A 10461-nucleotide genomic window follows, 5' to 3' on the forward strand; every position below is an offset into this window, starting at 1 on the left:
TGAACATGGGAGTGTGGATATCTTTCTGACATACTGATGTCTTTTCCCCTGAGCATAATGCCAGTAGTAGAATTGCTGGATCATATGGCAGTTCTATTTTTAAATTTTTAAAGAGCCTCTATACTATTTTTCATACTGATGTACTAATTTACATTCACCAACATTCAAGGATTCCTGTTTCTCCACAACCAGACATACACCTAATCTTTTGTCTTTTCAATATTAGCCATTATAACAGGTATGTATGAAGTGATATCTCATTGTGATGTAAATTTGCATTTCTCTGATGATTAATGATGTTCGGCATTTTTTTAAATGTACCTGTTGGCCATTTGTATGTCTTCTTTTAAGACATGTCTATTCAGGTAACTTGCCCATTTTTAATTGGCTTGTTTTCTTCCTATTGAGGTGCTTGAGTTTCTTATTTATTTTGGACATTACCCCCTTCTCAGCTGTATGGATTGCAAGTATTTTCTCCCATGCCACGGGTCATCTCTTCATTCTGTTGACTATTTACTTTGCTATGCAGGAGCTTGTTAGTTTGATGAAATCCCATTTGTATATTTTTGCTTTTGTTGCCTGTGGTTTGGGGGCCACATTTAAAACATTTTGCTTGGATCAATGTTGTACAGCTTTCCCCTCATGTTATCTTGTGGCAGTTTTAAAGCTTTAGTCTTATGTTTAAGTCTTTAATCCATTTTGGGTTGATTTTTTTATATGGGGTGAGATAAGTATCTCATTTTATTTTTCTTTATATAAATATCCCTTTTCCCAACACCATTTATTGAAAAGACTGTCTTTTCTTCATTGTGTGTTCTTGTTCTTTGTCAAAAAGTTGACCATAAGTGTGTGAATTTATTTCTGAGCTATCTATTCTGTTCCATTTTTCTATACGTCTCTTCTTATGCTAGTGACATGCTGAATTGATTACTATAGCTTTGTGGTATATTTTGAAATGCAGTAGTGTGATGCCTCCGGCTTTGTTCTTTTGGCTCAAGATTGCCTTAATTCTTCAGGGTTGTTTGGGGTTCCATATCTTTTTTTTTTTTTTTGTATTGATTTTTATATATCCCTGAAAAATGTTTCAAATGTCATGGAAATTTTGATAGAGATAGCATTGAATTGGTAGATCAGTTAGGAAAGTATAGACATTTTTAGTAAGTAATTCTTCCCATCCATAACTTGGGACATTTTTCCATTTATTTGTATCTTCTTCAATTTCTTTCATCAAGGTTTTATAATGTTGGGCTGGGATCACAGATCCCTCTGCCCCATCCTGTGCAGGTCGTGAGTCAGATAGTTGAAAGAAGATTCTGAAAGCCTTAGGCACAACAGACATGCTTTATTCCAGACTTGAGCTCCGCTAGCTCTCCCTGCTCTGCTTGCTAGTGGTTCAGAGCAGTTGTCTCTTTTATATTAAGAGTACACAATAGTGGCCATGAGCCAAAGATCACATAAGTGCACATGCACAGTTATGCTACTCTTATATAACTAGTTCACAGCGTACATGCTGAAATATGGTGAATCATGTCCTGTCTGATAAGAGGCAAGGAAGGCTGACTAAACTGTTTCTATTTTCCTTACAGTCCACCCCTTTAGGCTCCCTCACTGTGCAATCTATGTGCTTGAGATCTTCTGCAATGTTCACTTAGTGAGGATAGATGACCCTTGTATCCATAAGCCACAGCAGTAATATAGACTACAGAAACATGCTAACATGCTACTAGAACACAGGTGCTCCCTCCTAGTACAGCTAATGTCCATCTCCAGGAAGATGACATATTAGCCCACCACTCCTGGAGGTAACCTCCAGTCATTTTTTGAATAGCATGAATTTTATTAGTTAATTGCTGCAAAGCTTGAGTAACATTATGATGATAGTCAGGGACATACATACAACATTCTGTTCAAACCAGGTCCAGTTAGCCGTCATCATCAGGTTAATCTACCACAGGAATCCTGCAGCCACAATGGTAGGAACATCTGTGCATATCCAGCAAGCAGACACATTAGCCATGCAAGCATACATATGTGCCCAGCCAACTATGGTGCTGACAGCCACAAGACTATAGGCAAAAAGACAAAAGACTTATTGGCACCAATAGAGGGAGTTCTTGTCCCTCTGGCAGAATACATGCCAGCTTACCATCCTGAGAAAGAATGGCTGCTGGAACAGGTGTCTTACTTGGTTTATGATACCATACATTATCAGCTAACACTGCTGGATCTGTAGGTTCTACGTGTAACAATATAGGGGAACTCGTAATTGGCCACAATGATAGCATAGATGTACACTTTAGAATAGAATGTTTATCAGTTCCAGACCATGTTACCTTTTCTCAGGGAGAGCAACTATTCATCACCCAAGGTGAGACTTGTAAATCTTCTAAGCCTCTCCACCAAGGTCAAATTAGGCCTACCCAGCATACATTGGGGGGCTTCTATTTTCCAAGGCCATTACCATTGTACTGTCTGTCCCTGTTGTAAATAGGTAGGGGCTGGTAAGAGAATGTTTCCATTCTTACCATATCCTGGTTTCAGAAGCTCATCCTTAGTAGTAACCTGCAATTGAATAGATGCTGCAGCTCTATGTAACAGAGCCTCCAACAGAGAGGGCCCACCCTTGTGGGGTCTCTCATTCAAGATTCTGTGAGCCACAACTGCCATGTCCACCACTTCAGGGTTGGGGGTTGGGCAGATAGCCTTAGTCCCTTTTCCAAAAGACCATTGTACCATTTGATCATTTCCGCTGCCTCAGGATGATATGGCACATGTAACTTCCACCAAATGGACAACTGGGAAGCCCACTTCTTTACTTTATGTCCAGTAAAATGGGTTCAATTATCATGCTCTATTACCAGAGGTTGACCATACATGGCCGTATGGCCATTCAGTGCCTTTTCAGTGCTTACCTGGTCTGGGGGCCTTACAAAGCCATACAAACAGAAGACCAGTAGCTGTATCAATGGCTGTGAAAATATACCTGAAATTCTCTGACTTTGGCAGTGGTCCCACAAAATCCACCTGCCATTGAGTCAGGGGCACCCTGCCACAAGTTATCTGCCCCTCGGTATGTGGCACCTGTCTGGTGTGTGGACTCTCCTGGGCCATACCGGACAAAAGCTGCACACGTTTACAACATCCTCCCATTTTATGGGCAGGTTCCTCTTTTGAGACATCGACAACATGGTCTTGCAGCCAGCATGCTGCATTCTTTGATGTAACCACTGGGCTACATCCGTGGCTGGGGGTCTCCCCAGCTATCTCACCTTAGCCAGTGCATCAACTTCATCATTACCTGAACTGGCTAAAGGGGAATGTCCTGTGACATGAAAAAGAGTTACTTCTTTTTCCTGTCCTAATTCCCATAACTCTTGCCACATGGCTTGTCCCCACAGTGATTGGTGGCTTATCATCCACTGCTCTTAATTCAGCCCACTGGCTACTTTGCTGTATACTATTTTCATACCACATGTTATCTGTTAAGGGCCGGATGGCAATAGTCATCCATGATGCTGAGGGGCCCATGCTGGAGCCATCTGCATATGAGGCTTGCTCCACTATGGGTCCCTGTCCCTCATGGAATGATGTGGCCTCCACCTCCATGGGTAAAGTAAGGATTGTGCCAAAATTACCGCCACAACCTCTACTGTTCTAACAGAGTTTGCAACTCATTAGACAAAGTATTAGTTGACACAGGACTTCTCTGCTCTATGTACACTCCCCATTTAGACAGAGTGGGAGTCTGAGCTACCACAGCTTCTGGGATGACTCATGACTTACCCGACAAAACAACTGCCAAGAATTTGGCAGACAGCCCAGGTCCTTGCACTTTGATTGTGTTCATGGCCCACCCCCCTTGTTGCAAATGGCCTAGCAGCATTGGAGCCACCTTGGTTAAATCTGCAAGAGAATCGGAGGTTAGTAACATCATCAATATAATGAAACATTGTAACCATGCTGAGCCTAGTCCACTTGGCTAGGTCCCCAGCCACTAAACCGTGACAGATGGTTGGGCTGTGTGGATAGCCTTGAGTCAGCACTTGAAAGGTCCATTGTCTTCCTTCCCAAGTGAAGGCAAACTGATCTTGGCTGTCAGCTGAGATTAGGATAGAGAAAAAAATCATTTGCTGAGTCCAGTACATCATGACGAGTTCCCAGCTGGGTCACCAGCTGATGCGTTAAGTTGTGAGCCACAGACACAGCTGCATGCAAACGAGGCACCACTTTGTTCAGTTCTTGGTAGTCCACAGTCATTCTCCAGGTACCATCAGGTTTTTTCACCAGCCACACTGGGACATTAAATGGGCCATGTGAGGGATGAATGATGCCAACCTTTTCTAACTCCAGTATAGTGGCACCTGTCTCCACATGTCCTCCTGGCAAGTGATACTGTTTCATATTGACTACATGTCTTGGCTTGGGTAATACCTGTCGGTCATGTTAAGCATATCCTTGTAACACAGGCTTTCCTGTCCAGACCCACAACCAGAATTCTCCAACCATTGTTTGCAGATGTAATCCATACAGTACATCTATACCCAAGATGTATTCAGCTACTGGGGATACATACACAGCATATACACAGGGGGGCAATCATCCTATGCCCAGCAGCAAGGACACAGCTTTGACTTTATTAGTCTAGCCTCCATAGCCATCAATATTAACTGTGGCCCCAGGAACTCATCTGGGTTGCCACGTATCAGGCTACATTCTGCGCCAGTATCTACCAATGCCAACACATGCTGTACATTATGCCCTCCACCCCTAGGTCCCACAACCATAGGAGCGAAGCAGCTAGGGGCTTTCCCTGTTTCTGCTGAAACCGTATACCCAAGTCAACCAGTAGGTTGCTCACCAGTACTCCACCCAACTCACGGGTTGCTGACGTTTCATTTTCTGATGAACAACAGATTATGCCAGGAGATGCACATGTTCTCCCAACTCACCCTCAGGTTCGTCATTACCCTCACCTTCAGGAATGGGGGTGACCTGCTGCTATACTTCGGTCTCCAGCATGTCTGCCTTTTGTTTCCATGCCATATTATGGAGTTCCTGGTCCACATTGGCTCACAGGGCAGTGAGCAATATCCATTCCATTCTGCCAGCTGCTCTCCAGGACTCCTCATCTTTCACTGTAGAGCCCAATACTTTGAGAGATTTCTCTATGCTCTCGAGGGACCCATCCACTTGGTCCCATGTTTCTGGTGGAGCCCAAGTCCACAGGAATGCTACCACTGGATATCATGTGCTTGAGGGTGGCCAGATATCCTCCCCCTCCCTAGAGGCTCCTGGCTCCCTTCTGTGCTCAGAATGCTACTGACTATGCTGATTGTCAAGCTGGGATCACAGATCTCTCTGCCCCATCCTGTGCAGGTCATGAGTCAGGTAGTTGAAAGAAGATTCTGGCAGCTTTAGGCACAACAGACATGCTTTATTTCAGATGTGAACTCTGCCAGCTCTCCCTGCTCTGCTGGTTGGCAGCTCAGAGCAGTTGTACTCTTACAAGTACACAATAGTGGTCATGAACCAAAGATTACATAAGTGCACATGTGTAGTTACACTGCTCTTGTATAACTAGTTCACAGCATACATGCTGAAATATGCTGAATCATAACTTGTCTGATAAGAGGTGAGGAAGCCTGACTAAACTGTTTCTATTTTCCTTATGTATAGTTCACAGTGCACAGATCTTTCACCATCTTGGTTAAATTTATACCTATTGTTTTCTAGCTATCATAAATGGGATTGTTCTCTTTCCCTCCTTTTTGGATTGCATGCTGCTAGTGTATAGTAATGCAACCAATTTTCGTATATTAATTTTGTATTTTGCAACATTACTGCATTTGTTTATTACTTATAAAACTTGCTTGGTGGAGGCTTTAGGGTTTTCTGTATGTAAGGTTATATAGTTTGCAAAGAGTGATAATTAATTTCTTCCTTTCAGATTTGGATGTCTTTTATTTATTTCTCATGGAGCTGGGTTATGTGCCTGCTGCTAGGTCCATAGCAGAGTCTATGGTTCATGGGCCTGTTACCAGAGGCTCTAGCGGGCATGGATCCTGTCTGGTCCCTGAATAGACTGGACTGTCTCCAGGAACTTGGTCCATAGGGCTGGCACTAGTATGGTGGTTTGCTTCAGGGTCTGCAGATGGTGAGCATTTTACTAGATGCTTGAATAAGAATGAGTTTCTCTGGGTTCGTGGGAAAGCTCCTACCGGTGGGTCCTGGGCAGATAGCACTGCCTCAATCCATGGCTCAGAGGGGTTAGATCCGAGTCTGAGAGCTCATTAAGGATGTACAGCTGAGACTGAGGTCTTCAGGCCTGTCTCCGGGTTCACAGATGAGTGTGTCTCCTGGTGGGTCCCTGCGTGGGCAAGGTCTGCTTCAGACTGCAGTTGAAAGGCACTGGAGCCAAATTCCTGAGCCATTTTAAAATCCACAGTGGAACCGAGTTCAGCAGGTCAAACTTCAGGGTACTGACAAGCGTGTCACCTTCTGCGTCCTTGTCTGGGCAGGTCTGCTCTCAAGCTGCACCTGAGAGGGGCTGGAGTTGAGATTCAGGGCCATTGCAGGATGTGCTGTGGCATTGATGTTGGCAAGCCTGCCCTGGGGACACAGATGGATGTTTCTCCCAGCAGGTCACTGTGAGTGCGAGACTGATCTCAGACCTTAGCTGAGAGGGGCTGAAGCCAAGTTAGAGGGCTGTCTCAGGGTCTACAGCTGAGACTGAGGTCAATGGGCCTGTCTCCTGAGGCACTTGTGTGTTTGACTCCTCCTGGGTCCCCTGTGGATGGTTTTCAGTAGCAGGACCAACATCAAATAGGGATGTAGCTAAGGACAGGAAACAGAATGGGCTGTTTCCAGGTCTGGAGATGAGATCACAGTCAGTGAGTCTGTGACCTGGGTGCAGGTCTACTTTCTCAGAAAAACCCCCCTTGATCTTGGGCTCCACTAGGGTTTTAAAAAACTCCTACTTGAATCCCACGCCTCCAACAAAGGCACTTTTGTTCAAAATTATTGTTGCCGGGTGAATAAGAGTGAGGAAATTTCTATTTCATCAACTTGTTAACATAACCTCCGAGGTGAAGTTTTCAAAAATTACTTTTCTTTCCCTACATAGTTTTAGTTGGGTTTTTGTTATTTAAAACTAAATATTCCTATTAAAACACAGACAGTCATGGTGGAAGATGAATAAGTGAATAATATTATGAGTACTTCTTTAGTAATTCAATCTCTAACATGCTGATATAGCTTGAGAGTTTAATGTTTTATCCTTTCAAGATACATTGATTTTTATCAAGAGAAATATGAAAATTAAATAACTTATTTTAAAAATAAAATTAAATGCAAGAATTTTAAAAAGCGAATCAGAGAAATTGAGAAGATAAGTTAGGCGATGAAGGTGTTTGTGCCACTACAATAAGTGGAAAATGTAGTAATTTCTCGGAATAAGTAGTGACAAATATCATATATATGTTGATAATGTTAGTATGATTTGTAATTTTTTTCATCAAATAGAAATGATATAAGAAGGTTATGAGGGAAAGAAGTATGTTATGCTAAGATTTAGCAACCTTCTAAAAGCAGGACGTAGGGGCTGGCTGGTTAGCTCAGTTGGTTAGACTGTGGTGCTGATAACACCAAGGTCCAGAGTTTGATCCCTGTACTGGCCAGCTGCCAAATACGTAATAAAAGTAGGACATTGATAGAGTTTGGATGTGTTGTCCCTGCCAAAACTCATGTGGAAATCTGATCCCCAATATGGCAGTACTGGAAGTTGTTTGAGTCATGGGGGTGGATCACTTATGAATGGATTAATGCTCTACCTGGTGGGTGAGGGTCCTGAGTGAGATCTCACTTTATTAATTTCATGATTGTTTAAAAGACCCTGGCATGGGCCGGCCCGTGGCTCACTCGGGAGTGTGAGGTGCTGATAACACCAAGGCCAACCAAGGGTTTGGATCCCTATATAGGGATGGCTGGTTAGCTCACTTGGAAGGGCGTGGTGCTGACAACACCAAGTCAAGGGTTAAGATCCCCTTACTGGTCATCTTTTTAAAAATAAATTTTAAAAAGACCCTGGCACCTCCCCTCTCTCTATCTCTCTCTTGCTTCCTCTCTCCATATGATCTGCTTGTACCTGCCGGCTGCCTGCCGCTTTCTGCCATAAGTAGAAGCAGCCTGAGGCCCGTGCCAGATGCAGCTATCCCAGAATTGTGAGCCAAATAATCCTCTGTTCTTTATAAATTACCCAAAGACTGGGTAATTTATAAAGAACAGAGGTTTATTTGGTATTTCTGCTATAGCAACAAAAATGGACTAATAAAGAGATAAATATCTAAGATACTCTTATTAAAGCTAACCTTGGCACTGTTTGTGATTGAGATGAAAACAAGTTAACTCCATGGGTGGTCAAGCTTCTGTCCCCATATCTTGTGGAGTGTGATAAAAAGTTTTCAGATGCACTTGGAAATGGACAAACTAAATGACACACTTAGAGGTCTACTTGTCTTTCAATAGGAGCTGAAAGTCTCCTATATTCTGGAGGTGTGTGATGAGATAAACTGATTTGAAAATAGCCCAAGTGTGAGAATTTCCTGTTCAAGCCTTAAGTGATGCATTTATGATAAATCTACTTTTTTTCGCTTGAGTCACTCTTAGTCTTCACAGGGCAATCTGTGAAGATCACAGACATTGTTTGCTCTTGTCCTAGATTTATGTCTTTAAATTTCACTTCTTGCTCAGCCACAGTAGGCGTTTTCATGAGAGTAGCCAGGCCTCCCACTAAAGGATGCACGACTTACTGGTGACAGAAGGTATGTATCGCTGCTCTCCTGTCTTTCTACTAGCTCATCTCATTTAGTGGGAGATCACAAATGCTAGATGTGATGCCATTGGTGTAAAATTAATATACAGTAAAATCAAAGTAGAACATTGAATAATTCAGGGTGAAAACCTAGCCTAAATAATATCAAATATGGTGAAGGATTTCTTAAAGGATTCAAATTATTGCCTGTGGAGAATTAGTCAAGTGCATATTCACATATTATGTTTTGTTAAGCAATATAATTTAAAGTGAAATCCATAGGCAAAGAATAAATAATTTTAGATGTTGTAATCAGTACACTGTGTGTCTTTGAATAATAATATACTAATCCAGCAATTAATAGATTTTTAAAAGGAATTACTTAAATGATGAAGCCTAAACATAATTCACAGACTTACTTAGATTAAACAAAAGCAGTTTGATTTTTCATGAGAATAAGAATGAATTAGATTATATAAAATGTTTAACGATAAACAATGAAAAGACTGAAAAAAAATCATCAAAATATTGCAAAAAAGTGTACCACATTGATATGAAACTCTTGTCTAATCGTTTTTTTTTTTTACATGGTATAACTCATATGAATCAAAAAACAATAATAGAACAATTGTAACTAAAATAATGACTTAATATTGCTAACATTTATTAAGTGCCCATTTGAGTAGTGTTTTACAGGAATTACATTTTATATGTTCTTATTTCCATCTTAAGTTAATAAACTAGGTCATTAGACACTAACTTTTTAAAGGTCATTCAGTGTAAGTTTCAAAGCTAGAATTAATTCTAGATCTCCATGACTCCAGAATCCTTTGTCTGAATTATTAAATTACATTATCTGATTTATTACAATTACTCACACAATTACCCTCACTGACTTTGACCACCATAAGATCTTTCTGAAAGTCTGAACCAACAGTGTTCTTCCATAGATGGTCTGCACTTTTATTTATCACTTATGGTTTCATATTTTAGCCATTAAATCAATTCCCAATTTCTTCCGTAAAATAGTTATTTAAATTTTTTTTTGCAATTTTCCAAAATTAAGTATGCATAAGTTTATTGTGTCTTGTAACATGTTATAACAGATAAAATATCCTTAATTTTTTAATGATTTCTCAGAAATCTTCAATTATCAAAATAGAAGACCATTTAATAATCCCTAATCCATTTTAATAAATAAATGTAAGCTACTAAATAAAAGTAACCTAGTGCAAAAAATTATTATTGATATTAATATATCTTATTTTTCATGTTTAAAACACTTAGTCTAAGCCATTATTGAATTTCAAAATTATCTTAAAAATCAGTTCATAACTTTTTTGTAATATAGCATTTCAATTTTTAGTGCAGGTATTCTCATGGTGTTGAAATATTTCTGTGGAAACTGACATTAACAAAGATATTCTTTTTTATGAACATCTTTATTCTTCACACTAATTTATTGCTTTTCATCGTCCCATGAATAAAATATGTCAGAAGAAGAATATCTTTTAAACTCACTTATTTGACTGTGCGACCCTGGTTCGCATCTCTAAGGTCCCAGACTCTAAGGTTCTCCAGCTGCAAACGAGCACGACACTCACTCGTCACCCCGCCCATTTTGACTGCACTTGGGGTCGTGTCCTGTGCAC

The sequence above is a fragment of the Cynocephalus volans genome, chromosome 12 (assembly GCF_027409185.1).
Source record: "Cynocephalus volans isolate mCynVol1 chromosome 12, mCynVol1.pri, whole genome shotgun sequence".
NCBI classification, from domain to species: Eukaryota; Metazoa; Chordata; class Mammalia; order Dermoptera; family Cynocephalidae; genus Cynocephalus; species Cynocephalus volans.